Source organism: Schistocerca americana, chromosome 7 (genome assembly GCF_021461395.2).
Source record: "Schistocerca americana isolate TAMUIC-IGC-003095 chromosome 7, iqSchAmer2.1, whole genome shotgun sequence".
NCBI classification, from domain to species: domain Eukaryota; kingdom Metazoa; phylum Arthropoda; class Insecta; order Orthoptera; family Acrididae; genus Schistocerca; species Schistocerca americana.
Window position 1 is genome coordinate 539208544 of NC_060125.1, and position 21780 is coordinate 539230323.

Below are 21780 nucleotides of genomic sequence, written 5' to 3' on the forward strand. Positions count from 1 at the left end.
TTTATGGATTGTAATATGCGCGAGTCTGGCACATGCAAGTGCCCTCTCTCGGCGAAACAATCTACCTTAGTGCCTTCACACTCGTGTCTCAACAGTTCATAGGCGAAGTAACATTGTTAAACTGTTCGCTTTGATCCTGTGCCCATTACGTATGTTGTACAAATGGAGATGATATTTTAATTACTGACGACGCCTTTTGGCATAATTGTTTTATTATTCTCCAGTGCATGATGTAATTTTAGTAAGTACTAAAGATGTGTGCCTGTATTACTTTAGCAATTTCACCGTTATTTAAGCTTCTGTTTCTCACTTTCGTTGATATGGCTTTTCTAATGAATGTGTCTTTCTATTCAGGAAGTTTTACTTCTGATGAAGGTTCATTTATATGTACCGAAACCTTGGTCAAGAATTTTAATAAAAAAAAAAATTCTATCCTGCAACTGTTTTTGGCTGCCATCCTTTATTGTGAAGAATTTTAGCAGTTGCTGCTGCAGCCATGTTTAAAATCTTGTAATTTTCAGAACAAAATAAATTAAAGTGAATGGCTCTAATTGTTTGTGATTTTGCTGGAAGAGTTTTCCTGAGGAGTTTTATATTAGTTTTCCAAGAATGAAACTCATTCATTCACTCACTATGTTTTGTAAATCCCTGCACTGAAGAGAGTTCAAGGGATGTGGACCAAGTCAGGTTATACATTAAGAAGCATGAGCAACCACTGCAGCCTATTTCTCTAAAATTTATCAGTACCAAAATATGCTACAGACGTTGGGTTATACATGCCAGTATCAGTTTGACAAATAAACGTTTCTAGTGCAGCTCATAGTGTTCAGAAGCTTTCTCTCATAAATATCTTAAATCTGCAGGGCATCAAGCATTCAAGATTTTTACTATACATACTGATAACTGTGGAAATTACTTTATATTTGTTCATGTACATTAGGAGGAAAACAGTCCCTAAGAAAAAAAGTGGCACTACTACTTCTTTTCTACTGCTCAATCAACATTTATATGTAACTGGGCTTTCCTTTTCCCACTAGTTTTGCTTCTATACACGTTTGACACATATACTGCAAACATCTTCTCCACCCCTTCTCTGTGTCCACCTCTTCTTCACCCAGTCTCTCTGTACACCTTGCCGTCCCACATCTCTCTGTCCATATCCTCCTGCCATTCTCTTTGTCCACCTCCTCCACCCCTTCTCTCAGACCATGTCTTCCTCCTTCTCCATCTTTCCATTTAATCTACCCCCTCTTTCTGTCCAGCTCATCCTCCTCCGCACACTCTCTGTCTATCTCCTCCTCCTCTCCACTCTCTTCATCCATCTCCTCCTCCTCCTCCTCCTCCTTCTCCTCTTCCTCCACAGTCTCTCTCTCCATCTCCTCCTCCTCACCACTTTCTCTGTCCACCTTATACTCCCTCACTCCTTCTATCCATCCCTCCTCTCCTTTCTCTGTGTCCATCTTCTCCTCACCCCATTTTCTGTCCCCTCATCCTCACCATCTCTTACTATCCATGTCTCCATCATATTCATTGCTCAGCTGTACTCATCGACACGTGTAGTCGCGGAAAGACATGTCAATACTAACTACATAATACGCCTTTTGCATAGGGCAGCCTATATGTCAGGGCTGAAAAATCTTTTGACTCCATACATCCACTCCTACGAGAGCAAGGAGGTTCTAACTACCACAATGTTGATTCTCGTGTGACAATCTATGAATGTACCAAATTTGATTTAGGAAGAGGTGTTGGATGCACATACACACATCCCCATACACACACACACACACACACACACACACACACACACACACACACACACATACATCCTGTTTTATATTTATGAGGATACTTCAGGCAAATTATTTACGTAAATTTACACAGACTACTATTAGCACAGAGTATATAGTATCTAAATCAAAGTATGTCCATTATAAATCGTAGAATTATGTGGAAATTACTTCCATGAGTCTAATCGCTCTAATAAACTGCATGATTAAGAGTAGTTAATATGGTATTCTTTTAATTTATTAGTCAGTATCCCGAAATTTCGATTTTCTGCCTTATATCAGTCATTAACCTGTTAGTGATGCATACCCCACACAGAAATTATTTCTACTTCTAATATTGTGCTTGTGAACTGCAGAATTCATCATAAATTCACTCTTCATATCATCTACAGATATCACCTGGGAATATATAAGTTGTCACATAAATGTAAGAATCTGTAAGTCCCTGAAGAAATGTTTGCCTGGTTTTCAGTTATCAACTTTACACAATATTCTTACTGGACATTTCTATAGAATAAATTCGTTTTTGACATTAACAGTACTACAAACTTTATGGCTCATGGATCCTGTAGAAAACTGATAAAGAGAACTATTGGAGTGGTAAACTTAGCGTAAAATTAAACCAAAATATGAAACCAGAAAAAGTTTTAAGAACTATCACATTTTAAGAATCATTTGAAAAATTAACTGACAGGTTGATGTGAAGATCATGAAACATTTATGTCAAATTAGTGTTAGTGTTGCATCACTTTTACGTCATGAAAATGATAGAACGGACAAACGTATAGGTAATAAGCAACAAGTGTTAACTGTGTTGACAATCATAAATAAGATTATAACATAATTCATAGTACAGATATTCTAAGGCGTTAGTCATCTGTACTGGAGCGCCGGCCGCGGTGTCCGAGCGGTTCTAAGCGCTTCAGTCCGGAACCGCGCGACTGCTACGGTCGCAGGTTCGAATCCTGCCTCGGGCATGGATGTGTGTGATGTCGTTAGGTTTAAGTAGTTCTCAGTTCTAGGGGACTGATGACCTCAGATGTTAAGTCCCATAGTGCTCAGAGCCATTTGAACCATTTTTTTTTTACTGGAGCAAAAAAAAAAGTGCATTCCTTTGTTCTCTGTAACTCTGATTATAATACTAATACTTTCTTTATTCCTTTATGATTTACTTGGAAGCAACTGCTGCATATTCATTTACTAACAATGTATAGAGATTTAGTTTGTCTTTCAGCCATTTAACTATGTTGGAAGTAACTGGTTTGGTGACATATCGATTGCGAGCCACCAGTGCGCCATCAGTCATACTTTATACATAATTCGAACCTTGTAATCTAGATTTCTTATTACGAGGTCGGATTTTAATAACAAATAACATCTTTCTGCTGAACGTTAGGTTGAATTTTAGATCAATGTACGCACGAATTCAGGTACTGTAGTGAAGAAAAACATTTTTATTGTGCATATAGTCATATTTACACCTTTTTAGTAATAGGTCACTTTTCGACCACCTTTTTCCAAAAATGCCTATATCGGTCGTATCTTCAAGGACACAAAAATAAAAACATGACAATGTTTGAGGTGGTGTTGTCACAAATAAACAGAACAATTACTGCAAAGTTTTAATTTGCAAGACTATAGTAGACAAGCAGCGTAACACAGTAATCGGTTCGATGGAAGACATTTTGTGCAGGGTAGACAAAACGCTCTTGAAGCAACAAAGGCGGCGTTCAAAGTAATAAGCATCGCACAAGTGGTCGCACTATTCTGTCTGGTTCAACATGCTGAACGTAAAGTGCTCCAGCAGCTTGAAGTTGAGAGGTTTTGCTCATAATTTTGGAGAGAAGTTCTTCAGCTCTGATGGAGAAAAATTATTTTGTAAACTATATGAAGTTAGTGCAGAAAAGCGCTTTAATGTGCAACAACGCTCTAATACCGCCAAACGTAGCAGCTGTGTGAAGAGAAGTGCTGAAAACGACAGCAGACAAACGCTGTTACTTGAGCGGACTAGTCATCTTCAACTATGTATTCTTTAGTAACTTGCGTGACATGATGGTGTCTTTAATCACCACATTCGAGAAGCTGAAGAATCCACTCTTCAGGTAGTTTTGGAAAAGTACTCAGATTAATCTACAATGAAAAAGAACTATTTATCCGCATTCTACAGATGGAAACACCAACATGGGTGGGTGTTACATTGCATATGCTGATGGCGTTCTAAAAGTTGAGGGGCTTGGAGAATTTGTTCCTCCTGACGTTTGAAGCTCTTGAGAGAGTAAACAAGTCGACAGATACAATTTTGTTTGCCAACTTTATGAAGCTACTGTGCATTTCTGGTGTGAACAGAGACAACATTTTCCAGTTAGTAACAAATGATGCTTCATACATGGCTAAAGCAATCAAGAGGCTTTCAGAGTCTCTACCTCAATATGGTGTATGTCACTTGCCTTGCACATGCGTTACACAGAGTTGCAGAGCATGTGCAATCAAATTACACTGATGGAAAGGAAATCTACATGTGAGCTCTGTTATGGGTTCCGAAAATCGAAGAAGAAACACGTTCACCGCTGCTCTGTCCCCAGCCTGTTCTTACACAATGGGTCTTGTCTTGGTGCTGCTGAGTATTACAGCACCAGCTACACCAAAATAAAGACAATTTTTTGTGAGCTTCACAGTGATGAATTAAGTGCTATTGAAACTTGCAAGAGGCCTAACAAGGAATTCCTTGAATGTGAGGTCACAAAAGGCCGATGATATTTACGGCATTTGATGCCCCACATTTTGTCTACAATCTCTCTCTTTGCAAGCATTAATCCCGACATGCAGGGTCTGCTGGGTAACCAGATGTGGCATGTTAAATGTAAGGGGTGGCCAGATTCCTTTCCTGTCACCACCCCGTACCCTCCGGGAAGGAATGAGTGAACCCCAACTGTCTGCATCCAGTGTAATCCATGGAACAGTGTGAATGTGTTCAGATGTCTGCGCGCCATGTAACTGAGGTGGAACGTGGGGACCAGCCCAGTATTTACTTAGTGGGATGTGCAAAACCACCTAAAAACCACATCCAGGTTGGTCAGCACTCTGGCCCTAGGCGTTAATCCACTAGGCGGATTCGATACGGGACCAGTGTGCCTACCCGAGTCCAGGAAGCAGTGCGTTAGTACTCTTGGCTACCCCAGCAGGTCACATATTGTCTACAATGCAACCACAATATTGGCTGCTAACAGCAACAGAGACCGGAACTGGAGGTATCCAGTGGCGAGCACAGCCTGAGGCTACGTTGTAGAACAGCTTAGTCGACGAGTAATTCACAAGAGTGCTATAGTGCTAGTGGTGCTGATACATAGTAGAGCAACGGCAACGATAAACAAAGCTTACATTGACATTATATCTACAATAACAGTTGCCGAAGTTGATATTTCGTCAGAATGGAACCTGAGGAACTTCGCACAGTGAGAAAGAAGTGGTAAATGAAATACTAGCATTTCTGCAAGATGAGTCAGTGGAATGTGTGGTGTTGTTTACGCTCGACGGTGCAGACGATGTCCATGCGGAGTACAGTGATGACGGTATGTGCTTAACACTGAAAGTGGTATTGAAACAGGTGTAGAGCCATCATCCATGTTGGACAGGGAGCAACAAATCCCGTTTCCAGTGAAACGTAGTAAAGGAGAATCGCTGTCCAAGGAGAGCGTACTAACCATAATTACGTAAATGGGAGATCACCGCCAGCGTAGTATAAAACACTTATGAACAGATTTTAAATAAATCCGCGGCGATATGACCGGCTAGTGGATAAGAAGAGCTACGGATATTCAAGGGAGGACACTTGTTACAAAAACCGATGTTTGCGCCTTTCAAGGATGCTCGATACAATTTACGGGATGTGCGTGATAGCGATCTACTACGTTACGCCCATCAAATTGAGCGCGACAGAGATTACATTGATTGCAAGGAAAGCAGTAGATGGCAGCATAATGTCAAACAGTGCTACAGAATTGCAAGACGTAAGATAACGAAATTTCAAACAAAGCGACATCTCGGAATGCACAGCAAACTGCGGAATCGGCCGGAAGATTTGTAATGAGTAAACAAACTTATCCCATCGTCCAGTAAAAAAATCTGTTTTCATCTCCGACAAATAGGGATCCAAAGAGGAAATTCATGTGAATGGAACCCTGAAATTAGAGGTACCAAGAGAGTTGTATCACGATCAACTAACATCAAGGCCTTAACTCACTTGTATACAATTATGCCGACTGTCAATCTGGATAGTAATGTGGCTGGAAAGTTTTTTATTGTGCTGCGGAAAATTGGAGTTGGTATGTCCCTTACGATTCTTTCTCGTGTGCGTTATCTTGCAAGGACAGTAGGAAACATTTACGTTACTGCAAGCAAGAGTGGTAAAATGAGTGCAAGAGAACTATAACTATGGTATGAGCATTGCTTTTGGCCAATAGCTCGTCAAAGTAACTTGTTTTTGCGATTCCTGGTCTCCTTGTAAAAATTATACACCTTCAGAGCACTTCTGACAAGTGTGTGACATTGTAATTCATATTGCGTGGAACCGCTGGAAAAACTGAGCCCCTGGATGCGTGTTTTATCCGTGCCAATAAAATATATTATCTCACTGTCTGCTACTACGCCTTAAAGGACAGCCAGTTTCACGATAAGCTCCACGGCAGTTTAGCATTCGCTTGCATGCCATTACATACCAGCAATTCTCATCACTCCGTTACGCGAATGTAATTCTATATGCATTCTTTAAGAGTGGACACCCAGCAGAAGATCCCGCACAGTTTGTATGTAACTCCCGAGGAGTTCGCCTTCGATCTTGATGGTGCGAACCTTTGTGATCAATGTGATGCGTCATTTTTCGTTCTGTGTTCATGGTGCAAGTTAATGTTTCATTCTGAACATTTATTGAATGTCGACGATATAAATTTTGTGAAGTGCGATACTTCCATCCAATACAAGGATGATCTCTACACCTCTCTGACACTTATTTTCTTTTGCCCTCCTGATGCACACGGTGATATTTTTCCTGTCATAATTCTTAACACAAGACTTTCAAATAGGGTTTACTGAAGCCTGAAACTTGCGACATCGCTCTCAAGGTACTCATTGTACGATAGCCAGTCTAGAAACTTGGTATACGTCAACGGAAACTATTCAGCGCTATGAAAAGCCGTCATACGACTGGAAGTTGCTTTTACTGAACTGAGTAACGCCTTGGATGTAGTGCAACATGTGCAGAGTGTGTTGCGTCGAGTTCGTAGGCATGTGGTCGACGAAGTGAACTACAAATTCTACAGTGGAATCCTGAATATTTTACAATGCTCAAAATTAGTGACAGGCTTTCTGGAATGTCACAAAAATTGGAAGACAATGAACCAAAGCTGGCATACAGTGACCTCGCAGCCTTCAAATACGCTCCTGTGATGTGGAGAGGAGTTTTCCCAAGTACAAAACTATCCTCAGCGACAACTGCATATCTTTGAAAATGGAAAACCTGAAGATGCGCCTTGCGATCCAATGCAACTCTGTAGAAACTGAAGTTTTACAGGACATAGTAACTAACTTGGCATACTTTAAACAAGTGGTGTGCAGTAGTAAAAACGTGGTTTTATTGTTTGGGTAGGTGTTACTATATGTCGTCTTGGTTTTTTTTTCTTTCAAACACACGCAGATATGTCAAAAATAAGCGCTGGTTAGATTCAGACACTGCAAAAAATACGTACAATGCTCACAGTTTGTTCAGATATGAATTTTGAATTGCAAGGTATATAAAAAAAGCCAACAAGGGCATTTTTAAATAAATTGATTTAAAATTATATTTCATTTTTAAGGTCATAAACGCTTGCGTATTTCGCTGTTTTTTAGCTCATTAAAATCTGGGCCGAATTATAAGTAAGACTACCGTTTGATGCTCGTATATTGCGATTTGTGCATCCATTTAGAAGAACTATTGCAATTCAATACTTGCAACACAGAAAAGCAAGGGATGACGCACAGTTTTATTGTTTATAGAGAAGAATATGTCTAAAAAGGAAGGTTAAAATATTTAAGGGCTCAGCCGGGATTTGAACCCGGGACCTCCTGCACCCAAAACAGGAATCATACCCCTTTTTTTATTTTAAGTCCCTCCAGTTCCTTACGTTTCAGACTTATTAACTTTGCTTTTATTTTCTTGATGTCTTTTAATCTTGTAGGAATTGCATCTGTCTGATCGTAGAGGTCCCTGAGCACGCTGTAGTAGAATTCTACAGTCTGTTTCCTTTCTCTGGCCATATCTATACTAAAAGATATTAAAACTTTCCTTAGCTTCGGTTTCGCTCGTTGGGTCCACCATTCTATCACTCTTGGAAAGTTGTTCAGTGAGCGGAGACACATTTCCCAAGCTCTGGTTAGGGCATCTTCTAAGTCTTCTTCTGATAATAACGATATATTTAGATTCCACTGGCTTCTTACTCTTCGGGTAGGTTGTGGTGTTAAATTTACGCAGGTCAGCAACGCACTGTGATCGGAAAAACTAACGGGAACAGTTTCTGTTTGCAGTACTTTATATGCTAAATTTTCCGATACGTAAATTCTGTCAATTCTACTACAGGAATTCGCAACAATATGAGTGAAGTTCACCATTGTTGGGTATTTTATTTCCCACGCATCTTTTAATTTTAAATCAACAACAAGACGTCTCAAGTCAGTTGAGTAATTGAATTTGGGGGTTTGATCCTTTCGACTCAATACACAATTAAAATCTCCCCTATTATAAGTTGGAGGGGGTTTTTCCTCTGTAAATAAATTACGCTTTCATTAAAGAATGTGGCTCTTGCAGCTCTATTACTGCTGCCAGAAGGAGCATATAAATTGACTATAGTAACTCCTGCTACATTTATTCCAATACCTCGCCCCGATTCTAATTTATCAACGTCATGTACGGGGATGCCTTCTCTAACTAAAATGGCCGTGCCAACATTCGTTTCAGTGGAAATATTGTAAAAATCAACGTAATTGGAAAAATTTAATTGTGGGAATACCACTTCCTGTAGGAGAGCAATATCCGTCGCTGACTCATACAGAAACTGTTTCAGAGCAGCTATTTTAACATCCGACTGTATTCTATTAATGTTTAACGTGGTAATCGTATATGACTGTAACATAGGGGGGTGACCTTTTTCCCGCTAGTCTATCATTTCATGCCACTCCATGCCGGATACTTCCTGAGAATCTGACTGGAGACCACCGTCACGGTTTGCATTAGAACCTTTCTTTTTACTTTTCTTGCGGTTTGCATTGACACTAGCCTTCACCGAATGTCTGCTCCGCCCACCCCCTGAACAGTTTTCCACCGAGACCGGTGTCGGTGGATCTGAGTGGCAGTCGTGTGCCACCATCTCGTCTGCCAAAGGCGGCGCAGAAGCAGTTTGCAAACACTCTTCCAATGCCCCATCACTTCTATGAACACTTTCGTTTACTGTTTGTGTGTTATTGTTGTAAAACTCCGCTTCTTCGTCTTGGGATTTGGACTGTGACGTCGCCTGTTGTTGACAATCACTCGCTACCTCGTCATGTTTGCTTTCAGTTGCATCTGCGAGTGAATCTGTCTGCATTGATTGACGTACGGATACTGCAGCGCGGGGTTGTGGTGTCACCAAGAGCAGCGCATTGCCATCTACTGGCGCGTCCAGCGCTACAGAATGGGACTCTGATGTCACTTCGACCTGTTCAGGTGATGGTAGCATATTCGATCTGTCTACTGATGTACTTGACTCAGAGTTCGAATCTATGCTGACAATATTGTCTGAAACAGTTTCCAGTACTGTTTTCTGAATGTCACCTACAACTTTCAGCGATAGGTTGATATCTTCTTCATCTGTGCTACTGCCGTCACAAGTTCGACGTCTTTTGTTAGTGGCTATACTACTTTTTCCAGCCGGATTGTCTACAGTGTCTTTCCTGAGTAAAGGTGGAAATGCTTCAAGAGTATTTTGTGGCCTGTCGTCTACATTCTCCGAAATGCTGGAAACTTCACCACCCGTCATCTGATTTTCAGTCACAAGATCAGCCAGTGTTAACCTTTTACGCTGTTGTAAATTATTCTGCAATACAAACACCTTTTTTGGACAGTTCTGCCGGAGATGCCCACTTTCATTACATATATGACAAGTCAAAGTCTGTCCATTGTATATAACGTGCGCTTTGTAGCCACAAACCAAAATATGAGATGGAATGTTTTGTTTGACATGCATATCGACAGAACGAACGCCACTAAAGCATTGCAATCTATGCTGGCTTGACCATCGTTCATTACGAATTTGTCTGACGTCACCGTATTTAGATAATGCGTCTTTTAAGTAGCAGTTTTCTACCTCAGGAGGCAAATTAAATACTCTGACTTGTTTATAATCAACATCAGCATTTGAAATAGTAACTGTACTCACCGAATTATCGCGATGGCGGAATTCAGCTTTTCCTTCAAATTTCTGCAAAATCCGTTCCAACACCAACGGGGAAAGCAGCTTCACAAAAAAGCAGTATTGCTCCAAGTCATAATAAGCAGTGTGCGTCTGATCCGAAGTAATGCCAATAACGTCAACGATCCAGTCATGAATTTCTAGTAAACTTGGCTGAACATTACGGGTTGCTTTGTCAAATCCAAATCTTAGGGTAAGCTTTCTGGGAAACATTGTTGCCATGTCAGCAGTTAACAGTTCGCGAATACAAGGAAACTAAAATGCTGCATCACCACAATCACAATTTTACACAACACTGTTACGCAGAGTCATGAAATCCAAACAGAAGCGCCACAGCGCGTCCGCTCAGGACGGCCGGAAAAGCCGATATTCTGGTTCCAGATAAACGAAACTTCTGTGTAATTGCTTGTCAGAAGGCTATGAACGATAATGGACACCGCTCAAAGTGTAACTGTCTCTAATACAACTATATTTTTAAATTATTTCACAATGCGAACCAAACTGCGATCTCTGTTTACGTTGCTAATCAGAGATAATAATTTTTTAAATAAATTGATTTAAAATTATATTTCATTTTTAAGGTCATAAACGCTTGCGTATTTCGCTGTTTTTTAGCTCATTAAAATCTGGGCCGAATTATAAGTAAGACTACCGTTTGATGCTCGTATATTGCGATTTGTGCATCCATTTAGACGAACTATTGCAATTCAATACTTGCAACACAGAAAAGCAAGGGATGACGCACAGTTTTATTGTTTATAGAGAAGAATATGTCTAAAAAGGAAGGTTAAAATATTTAAGGGCTCAGCCGGGATTTGAACCCGGGACCTCCTGCACCCAAAGCAGGAATCATACCCCTAGACCACTGAGCCCTACGGAGTGCTATTCCTGCATTGAGGTATTGAGGTAGAAGAAGCATTTAGAATTGAATTGAAAATTTACGTTTGTTTGTCGCTGAAATTTTTAGGTTTAGCGCTTGAACATACTATCTCCCACGAGAGTTTGCACCACTGTGCCACAGACTCTAGACTGGAGTAATGAGGTGCGGTACAGGATACACAATGTACCAAAAGGCCTACAGCAAAAGTATTAAATTGTTGTAAGATCGGAACACAGTGGTAATCTATGTTCTTCTGGGGTGCTGTTGTTTCAGACCACTAGTTATACTGATCTGCGAGACATTCTGAATTACTTTTCTTCTCATTTCACTTCAACCGCTAATCTCTCACATTCTAATATCTGGAAGAAACGTCATCATTCCTTTTGTATCATGGCTCCAAGGAATAGTAATTTGTAGTTGTGTTTGTTTTTTGATGAAAATGTTAGGCTGTTAACAGTATACCATATGCTGAGCTAAAGAGTAACAGATGTGAGAAACGCAATAACAAATGTCAGGTGGAAAGGTATTATTAACAGAACACAAAGTAGCATCGGAATCACAAGACCAGATATAGGGAATATTTTTACAATTATTCAATATAATTCAACATATTCCAGTTTATTGTAAGTTAACTAATTCATGATACAACTATGTTATTAATCACAGGTCTATTATGACAAGTATATATACGTTGCTTAAATAGTCCTTGTGCACATAGCGCACTCATAAAAAAGTTTACTCTTAATCCAAAACCAATATTAATCTGCTGTATGTTCTCAGGATATACAATGGCTGTAGTTTCGCAACGCTTTCAGTCGTTCGGAGTACCAACATGGTAAGGCCGGATTGCTCCTTGACAAGACCGGCTGCTGTTCCGACTTCAGGTGCTTAGTCTACCAACCATTTAAAAAATAATAAGTTAGTAGATTTCGATTAAGTTTCAATGTACGTGCTGGAACATTGCATATATAATAAACAAACTCCCTTGAGAAACATAATAAATGAGTCATTCAGATCAGGTAAATTTCCAATGTGTTCGTGCCTCTGCTAAAGGAAGGTACCTCATACTGAAGATACAGAAACATACCAGCTCCTTTCTCTATTGGCGCCATTCTAAAAGAAATAATAGCATTGCAGCAACAACAATAACAATAATATTAAAATTCAGAGATAGTCGAATGGATCAGGATAGATATACATGGGGAAGAAAAGCATTTCCAAATAAAAAGACTGAGAAATGAACCGTATGGAGCAGAGCTTTGACTCGAGTCTGATTTGGTAACATGAGTGTGGCCGTACTTTGTGCTTGTGATAAGTAATATTAATAAATTAGTTATTGTGTTCGATCGTGATTAATTCCGATCCGCTAATGCCAGATAACTACACAGGTGACCCAGAGGCAGCAGATACTTCACAATTCTGGATTAACAGCGTGATGTGCAACACTGGACCTTTGCCCACGCTCACAAATTTACATCACCAGCAAGAAGCGCAGTTTTTTAATCAGAACTAAGACTCAGATGGCGAATTGCATCATTCCGTCAGCACAGGACAAAACTAACTGGAGAAGGCAGGAAGCTGCACGGACGCTAGAGATAATGGGAGACCAAGCTGCGAGGGTAGAAACCAACAGCATCTCTCGAATTGTGTGGGCACAAGCATATCCAATGGTGCCACAGGCCATCAAACCTTCTTCAAAATCTCACGTGGGGGACACTTCCTCGATCAGACAATTTTTTCGAAGCACACAACCGCGCCGGATTCCACCTTGCCGGATCATTATTTAATGTTTCCGCTCGCCTTTCACTGCGTCCGTAACACCTGAACAGCCGAGCGAGATGTGCACCGAGTACTATCGCGTCACGAGTATGGAAGTATGGAAGAGACTTTCACGTCCGAATTTAGCAGAATGATGGCCTTCCGACAAGTGGTTAGCGGTAAGCCACCGAGATTAGGAACCATTTCAAAATTAGAATCATCCCTGGCCGGCCAAACAGATTAGGGTTTCAAATAGTCTAAGTAATTCTACGGGGTTACGGAATAAAAGATGATACACAAAAGTTCTAGTTGCCTCTCCACACACATCAAACAAGTATAACAGGACAAAAAAGGCTTATTACGTTTGTCGAAGACAGCTGAATGATAAATATCACAGTTCTCGTACGAAGAAGAAATTGAAACAATACACCCACTCATCTGTGAAGGCACCTTAGACAAGCTGTAGGATCCAACATCTTTTCAGATGAAACCTTGTGGAGAGTGTGGATACTCAAACTTCCACCGTAACTGCAAATCACGCTTATTTCAAGAGAACAGAAACCTATGGAGGTCAAATTAGACTTGGCCTATAGAATCCAAACAGTATGTAAGTTACGTAATGAGCTCTATTCGTGCCGGTCGGAGTGGCCGTGTGGTTCTAGGCGCTACAGTCTGGAGCCGAGCGACCGCTTCGGTCGCAGGTTCGAATCCTGCCTTGGGCATGGATGTGTGTGATGTCCTTAGGTTAGTTAGGTTTAATTAGTTCTAAGTTCTAGGCGACTGATGACCTCAGAAGTTAAGTCGCATAGTGCTCAGAGCCATTAGAACCATTTTTGAGCTCTACTCGACCATTAGATATATTCCTTGTGCTACGTAGTCAGCTACGTTTGTACGGTAAGAAGAGTGTGGGCCCAATGAAATACGGGCACTTACGAACTCGCCTGAGGCCGGTCTACATCTACATACATACTCCGCAATCCACCATACGGTGCGTGGCGGAGGGTACCTCGTACCACAACTAGCATCTTCTCTCTCTGTTCCACTCCCAAACAGAATGAGGGAAAAATGACTGCCTGTATGTCTCTGTACGAGCCCTAACCTATCTTATCTTATCTTTGTGGTCTTTCCGCGAAATGTAAGTTGGCGGCAGTAAAATTGTACTGCAGTCAGCATCAAATGCTGGTTCTCTAAATTTCCTCAGTAGCGATTCACGAAAAGAACGCCTCTTTTCCTACAGAGAACCCGAGTTCCTGAAGCTTTTCCGTAACACTCGCGTGATGATCAAACCTACCAGTAACAAATCTAGCAGCCCGCCTCTGAATTGCTTCCATGTCCTCCCTCAATCCGACCTGATAGGGATCCCAAACGCTCGAGCAGTACTCAAGAATAGGTCGTATTAGTGTTTTATAAACGGTCTCCTTTACAGATGAACCACATCTTCCCAAAATTCTACCAATGAACCGAAGACGACTATCCGCCTTCCACACAACTGCCTTTACATGCTTGTCCCACTTCATATCGCTCTGCAATGTTACGTCCAAATATTTAATCGACGTGACTGTGTCAAGCGCTACACTACTAATGGAGTATTCAAACATTACAGGATTCTTTTTCCTATTCGTCTGCATTAATTTACATTTATCCATATCTCATGCGAGATCCGAAGAATCGCGGGATTCACAACGATGATGCGGCACGACGGTGAACTGAGCTATCACGGAAGCAGCCGACCCCTCACGACTGTAGGACATTGCCCTGAGATGTCGCCCTCGAGGAGGGATCACAACGCACCACATCGCGTACCGGCGACTTACGTCCTCGACAAATATGTCGGTATGAAGAGAAGTATGGCACAATGCTGCACAAATGTTTATCAGCTTGCGATTTCAAATATCAGCAACAACCGTCTATTACAGGTATGGTGGATGGTGTAAGGCAAGATGAGAGCAGGCTATGAGGTGCAGAATGCAAAAACGCAAGATAAGAGCAGGCTATGAGGTGCAGAATGCAAAAACAAGCGCTATCAGCCTACGGATACCAGACTTTTCGTGTGGGAGTGGCTGTCAGGCTGCCAGGTCCTGACAGACTCAAGTTTGGCAGTCAGCAGCATACCATAGGAACAAAGTCGTCCAGTCAGCAAATCAATGAGGGCTTTTCTACACGCTATTAATGACACACCTGTTTGTCATTGTGTAATAAGACACCTGACAGTGGATAACGGACTTCAGTGCAGTGGGTCTTTGTGGTAGCGAATGTGTCAGTGCCAATACTGGGGTTAGATTTTTCTCCGACACTACCAACTTTCACAAGACTTACCTACGGGAGTGATTAGATGTACTACAATAGGAAAATCAGTGCAGTCGTTGAAGGCTATGGGTAGTACTGGTAAGTAAGTCCTGATAAACAATATGAAACACTGTATCAGCACTACTAACAACAAATTACAGGAGGAGTCAGACAGAGAACACAGCGTTACATTCAAACGTTGTAAGACTCTCCAGTCTACCAAAAGCATGGAGACTTGCACCAGATCGACGTCGAGCAGCTAAACGAATGGTAGAGGAGCCTTTTTAGGCAAAAGTAGTACAGTCTTTAGCCAGCCAATAGGCGTCGCTGATTCACTTAGTGCCCAAGAAAGACAATTCTTTTAGATTAAGTGGAGATTACCAATCACTAAACTCCCTTATTGTACTGGATAGATATCCTATTCCCAATTTAAGGGTTTCTTCACATGCTCTGGCAGGTGCAAATATATTTAGTGTGATAGACCGGAAGGAGGTCTTCCACCAAATGGCTTCAAAAAACATACCCAAAACGGTAGTTATAACCCCCTTTAGGCTTTCTGAATTTGTGTCCAGATGTGGCAGCGTGTTATCAATTCAATATCCAAAGGATTTTCGTTCTATTTTGGCTATTTCAATGATATAATGGTTTCCTCAGAAACTGTCGAAGAGCGTGAAAGACTCTCAAAAATTATTTTTGATACTCTTCAGAAACATGGCCTCATCGTCAATGAAGAGGAGTGCCTACTTCGGAAAAATGAAGTAAACTTTTTGGGTCATTCCATAAACAGTAACAGAATTAAACCCACAGCTGAACAGGTTGGAATAATCCATTCCAGGCCTAGACCTACAACCTTCCAGGAACTGCGCCGATTTGTAGGGACAATTAACTTTTGTAGGAGATATTTGTCACTAGTGGAGCAATTTCAGGCATCTTGGACGGATGCATTGGTGGGAAAAGATAATCATGGGAAACACATGCTTCAATGGACAGACAGCATGCAACAAGCATCTGAGAATATCAAACTCAAGCTTACACTACCACATCCAGTGGAGCGTGCCCCATTATTTCTGACAGCTGATACAAGTAATATGGTGACTGGCTCAGTATTACATCAGATACCTGACAGAAAAGAATAGCCATTGCGATTCTTTTCAAAAAAAATTAACTATAGCTCAGTGCAGTGGCATGCATTTGACTGTGAAATGGCAATGGTTTATGAGGCCATTTGATGTTTTAAGGCGAAGTGCGAAAGCTTAAAACATTTATGTAGCAGCACTCCCGAGTGGAGGCAAGCGGAAATCCCACTAAAGATTGTTCACTTCGATGCGTTAGGCACTTGTATTTGATCAGCCAATTCTCCATGGACGTAGTACAGAGAAAAGGGGCGAATAGTACGTTGTCGACTACCTTTCCAAAATCAATACCCAGTCAGTTTGCCTCAACTGCGGCGACCTCACAGCATCACAAGAAAACAAACACTCCAACAGCTGTTAAAAACAATATAACGAATCTAAAATTAGAAAGGCGGCAAATGAATGGCACAGTAAACTACATATAGCGTGAAATATCTTTAGAACGCCGTTTGTACCCAAAATACATAGGAAAATCGTCTTAAAGAACTTGCACGGATTGGCTTATCCAGGAATACGCCCATCTATCAGGCTGTTGATGGGACGTTTGTATGGTCTGATATAAAAAAAAAGATTTCAGACTTTGGACCTACGTATGTGAGGAATGTCAGAGGTGCAAAATAAGACGGTATTCGAGCCCAGCTTTATGCACATTTGACATTCCAGCTGATTGCTTACGGCATGTGCACCGGGATTTGGGTGGCCCTCTTCCTGTGTCAAGGGGATTTACATATTACCTTATCAGCTGTTGACAGAGTGTCAAGATGGGTGAAAGCCACTCTATTGCCTGACATCACAGCAGAATCAACAGCAAAAGCATTTATAGAGACGTGGATTGCATGCTTCGGATGCCCCACAACCACCACAATGCGCCAGGACCAACATTTTCAGTCGGCCCTGTTCTCAAACCTTTATAAAATATGCAGAATGAAACACTTTTGAACCATTGCCTGCCACCCTCAAAGCAATGTGTGTGTAGAGCGGTAGCGTCACACATTAAAAGCCATGTTAATGGGTCACAGGGAAGTGTGGCTTTAATCTGATCTTAGTGTTTTATTAAAAGCGAGATCTGCAGTCAAGGAGGACTTACAAGCCTTCTTGACGGAAATTCTGTATGTACAAACACTAAAGCTACCAGCAGAGTTTGTCAAAGCAGAGGCTTTGCTGGATTTCATCGATTTGGCAGAACTATTACAACATGTGGAACTGCATATTGCCAGTATTCATGCAACACCCCTGCAGTTTCGCCATATTCAATGAATGTGCGTCATAAAGAACTGAAACACTGTGATTTTGTAATGTTACATGATGATACAGTGAAGCCATGGCTCCTGTAGCCATTTTTGGGTCTACACATAGTGCTACACTGAGGAGGTAACAAACAGAAGACCATCAACAGTTTTAGTACTTCGGCAGAAACCGGCGTGGACACTGCAAGATGGAGACACAGCACATCCATCGGCTACATTAACCTTACAGGAAGAGTTGCATGATCCATACTAAGCGCCGCATCATCCCTAGCACAGCAACAGTTGACGCGACAAATTAGCAATGGATGTTGGCGAAGATCACTAGCCCTCTTGGAGGACTATTTCGTTGAATAGGTTGAAGAACTATTATTCAGAGTGCAAAACTGTGCCATACTGATGTCAAATTTTTTCTTTAAATTAATTGCCGTCTAAATGGCGAAGAGACAATTTTAAACATATGACTGCCACCATTCTTGTTTCTTTATTTTCTCTTACAGGTACATTCTACAACTGAAGAAGTAGTTACTTTATACTTGTGTATAACCAAAAATTGTTTCGTCATGTCATATTATTCAGGTACATGATGCAGAATCTTTAGGGAATAATCAGCTAGATGATGTCACTGGCTTTGCCACAGTTGATGTGATGATTCTTCTGAAAGTCCTGTCAAACTTTAAATTGTCACTGAAGGTTACGTTACGTATGTAACAATTATATATTCAATTATATAACATACAGTTTTTATCTTTCTTGACATACTAATTGGCGTGCAGAATTGTTGAACTTATGTATATATTTATTTATTTGTTTGTGTGTGAGTGTGTGTGTGTGTGTGTGTGTGTGTGTGTGTGTGTGTGTGTGTGTGTGTGTGTGAAGAAACACATTTATGAACTGCTCAAATGGTTAGGTTCAACTACTTACACTATCAGGGTTACTGGAAATTTTGGTGATAAACATATCAGTAAATTAGCCTAATATGCCTAATTTCACTCACTGCTTTCATATGGCATCATATTTTCTGGTAATTCATCATTAAGAGAAAAAATATTCATTGCACAAAAGCAGCGCACCCAAGATCACCTTGCAGACATTTATTTAAAGAACTCGGGATATTCACAGTACCTTCACAATACATGTGTTCACTTATGAAATTTGTGATTAATAACCCATCCCAAATCAAAAATAATAGCGAAGTGCATACTACAACACTAAAAGAAAGTATGATCTTCACTATTCCGAGTTAAATCTGGGTTTGGCACAGACAGGGGTGAATTATTCTGCCACAAAAATCTTTGGTCATTGCCAAATAGCATTAAAAGTCTGACAGATAGCCAACCAACATTTCAAAATAAATTTACTCCTCCTGCTCAGTATGTGAATTTTTAGATATGAAGTAGTAACGTTAAAAAAGTATTGATTATATTATGTAAAAGAAACATGTTAAACTAGAACGTTCCACATCATTACGAAATGTCGTATTCATGATCTATGGAACAAGTACTAATGTAATGTAATGTGTGTGTTCAAGCATTTCATGTTTCATTGTTCCACTAACATGTCGTATAGCGTATGATGGAAACACTACATGGACAGTAGTACATCTCCCATTCACCTAGTACTCTACACTGTGTGGCAGAGGGCTATGTAACAGCAACAATAATATTAAAATTCTAAGATAATTGAAGCGATAAGTATCGATATATGGAAAAAAACAAACCTTCCCACGTAAAGAAAAATAATGAGAAGTCGACTGTCTTTAGTAGATTTGGTAGATTTCTGGTTTGGTAACGTGAAGGAGAGTGAACGTGTTTTGTACTTGTTTGTTTTTATTTGGTTTAGGGCGCAAAAATACCTAGGATCATACGCGCCAATGTCAAAACTACAAAACACGAAGACTAAGAGAGGAGTTAAAACTACTATACGTCAATCCTAATCGACGAAAGAGAAGAGAACTAAAAACAGAGACGTGGAGAAAGGTTTATAAAATACGCCTTAGAGAATCGAAGGTCCATAACCAAAAATTAAGAGGTCTTGGCCATATTGCACCGATGGATATAAAGGAAAACGCGGTCGACAGCGTCGTTCGCTAAAACGGCCGATAGCTGAGACGCAAACACAAACGGGAACATAAGCGGTTAAAAACAGGGCATTCCGCCAGGAAATGACGGACAGTTAAAACTTGAGCGCAATGTCCACTAAGTGGTGGGGGAGCACCACTTAACGAATGGCGATGGCTAAAAAGACAGTGCCCAATACACAACTTAGTTAAAATGATCTCCTCGCGGCGAGATGGCCGAGAGGAGGTCGTCCAAGACGCTGGGAGAGCCTTAATAATCCCCTTCCATGAAGGGAAGACCAGTGGTGATGTCAAAGTGACACCACCTGCTGACAGATGGCAACACGGGGGTCATTGGAGGGAACTAGCGGGCTGAGGTACGAGGATTGCTGCCTTGGCAGCAGCGTCAGCAGCCTCGTTTCCTGCCAGACCGACGTGACCAGAGACCCGCATAAACACCACTGTGGCTCCATCAAGAGTGAGCAAGTGACAGGTTCCCTGAACCTGTTGCACTAAGGCATGGACGGTGTGGAGCACATAGAGGTTTTGTAGGGCGCTGAGAGCGTCGGAGCAGATGACGCAATTGAAAAGCCTGTGTCGCTGGATGTACTGTGTGGCTTGATACAGGGCGAAGAACTCTGCTGTAAATACTGAGTAGTGTTCTAGAAGCCGATACCGAAAAACGTTGGCGCCAATGACGAAGGCACACCCGACACCACGGTCAGTCCGAGAGCTGTCAAGTGCACACGAAGGAACTAAAGCGAAGTTCTATGCAAAGGTCGTGAAACTGAAGGCGATAGAGCGAGGCTGGAGTAGTGTCCTTAGGAAGCTAATGAAGGCCAAGGTGAACACGGGCCGCCGCACGAAGTCGGGTTGGTGAAGGGACACACCCACCGGGGAAGTTGCAAGGCGCGTGAAGTTAAACTGCGGGAGCAAGAGTCGAAAGCGAACTCCAGGAGGTTACAGAGAAGGGGAACGCGCCCCATACTGGTGCTTAAAGAAGTCATCGAAGAAGGAGTCATAGGATGGGTAGCCATGCATGGCAGACAAACGGCATGCATGTCTGCTGACGAGAAAGTCACGGCTGTAGGACAGCGGTGGTTCAGCAGCTTCAGCGTACAGACTCTCGAATGGGCTAGTGTAAAAGGCACCAGTGGCCAAACGGATGCCACGATGGTGGATAGTATTGAAAGGGTGTAATAGGGCTGGACGTGCGGATGCATAAACGAAGCACCCATAGTCTGTTTCGAACTAACAAGAGACCGGTACAAACGTAGGAGGGTGGCTCGATCTGCACTCCAGGAAGTACCATTAAGGACATGTAGGGACCGCATACAGTGAGCTGCCAGATAAGACACGTTGGAGGAACCACAAAGATTCCTATCAAGCATGAGCCACAGGAATTTCGTAGTTTCAACGAATGGAAGAGCAACAGGCCCAATATGTAAAAACAGTGAAACAAACCAATGGCGCCGCTAGAAATTCGTACAAACGGTTTTGTCATTGGAAAAATGAAAGCCACTGTTGATGCTCCATGAGAAAAGACGATCGAGACACCGCTGAAGACGGCGCTCAACGAGACGATGGAGAACTGCAATAGATGGCAAAATCCTTAAAGAGAGACGGAAATACCTGGCGGGCGACAGGCCATTATAGGCTTAATGGCGATAGGACGGAACACTGAGGTACACCGTTTTCCTGGATAAATATGTCCACCAAGGCACAGCCCACATGTACCCTGAAAACTCGGTTTTTTAAACATTCCTGAAGGAAATGGCGCAGGCGGCCACAGAAGCCCCACGTGTAGAGAGTACAGGGGATACCAGTCCTCTAACAGGTGTCGTAAGCTTTCTCCAACCCGAAAAACACGGCCACAGTCTCGGATTTCCACAGAAAACCATTCATGACATCGGTGGACAAAGTGACGAGAAGGTCAACTGCAGAACGGCGCGCTCGAAATCCACACTGTGCAGTGGTTAGTAAATTGCAAGACTCGAGCCACCACACAGCCGGGCACACGAATCATACGTTCCATTACCTTGGAAACACAGCTGGTGGGAGAAACGGGGCGGTAGCTAGAAGGAAGGTGTTTGTCATTACCCGGCTTACGTATGGGTATGACAGTTGCTTCACGCCAGTGTTTTGAAAACGTG

The 21780-nt window shown here is 41.7% G+C and overlaps 1 non-coding gene across 1 annotated transcript; it reads right to left on the minus strand.

The window, feature by feature from the left end:
* Nucleotides 1-11067: 11067 nt before the first annotated feature.
* Nucleotides 11068-11139, minus strand: Trnap-ugg. Its single transcript has one exon. It is a non-coding gene; the product is annotated as a tRNA-Pro (tRNA).
* Nucleotides 11140-21780: the final 10641 nt, after the last annotated feature.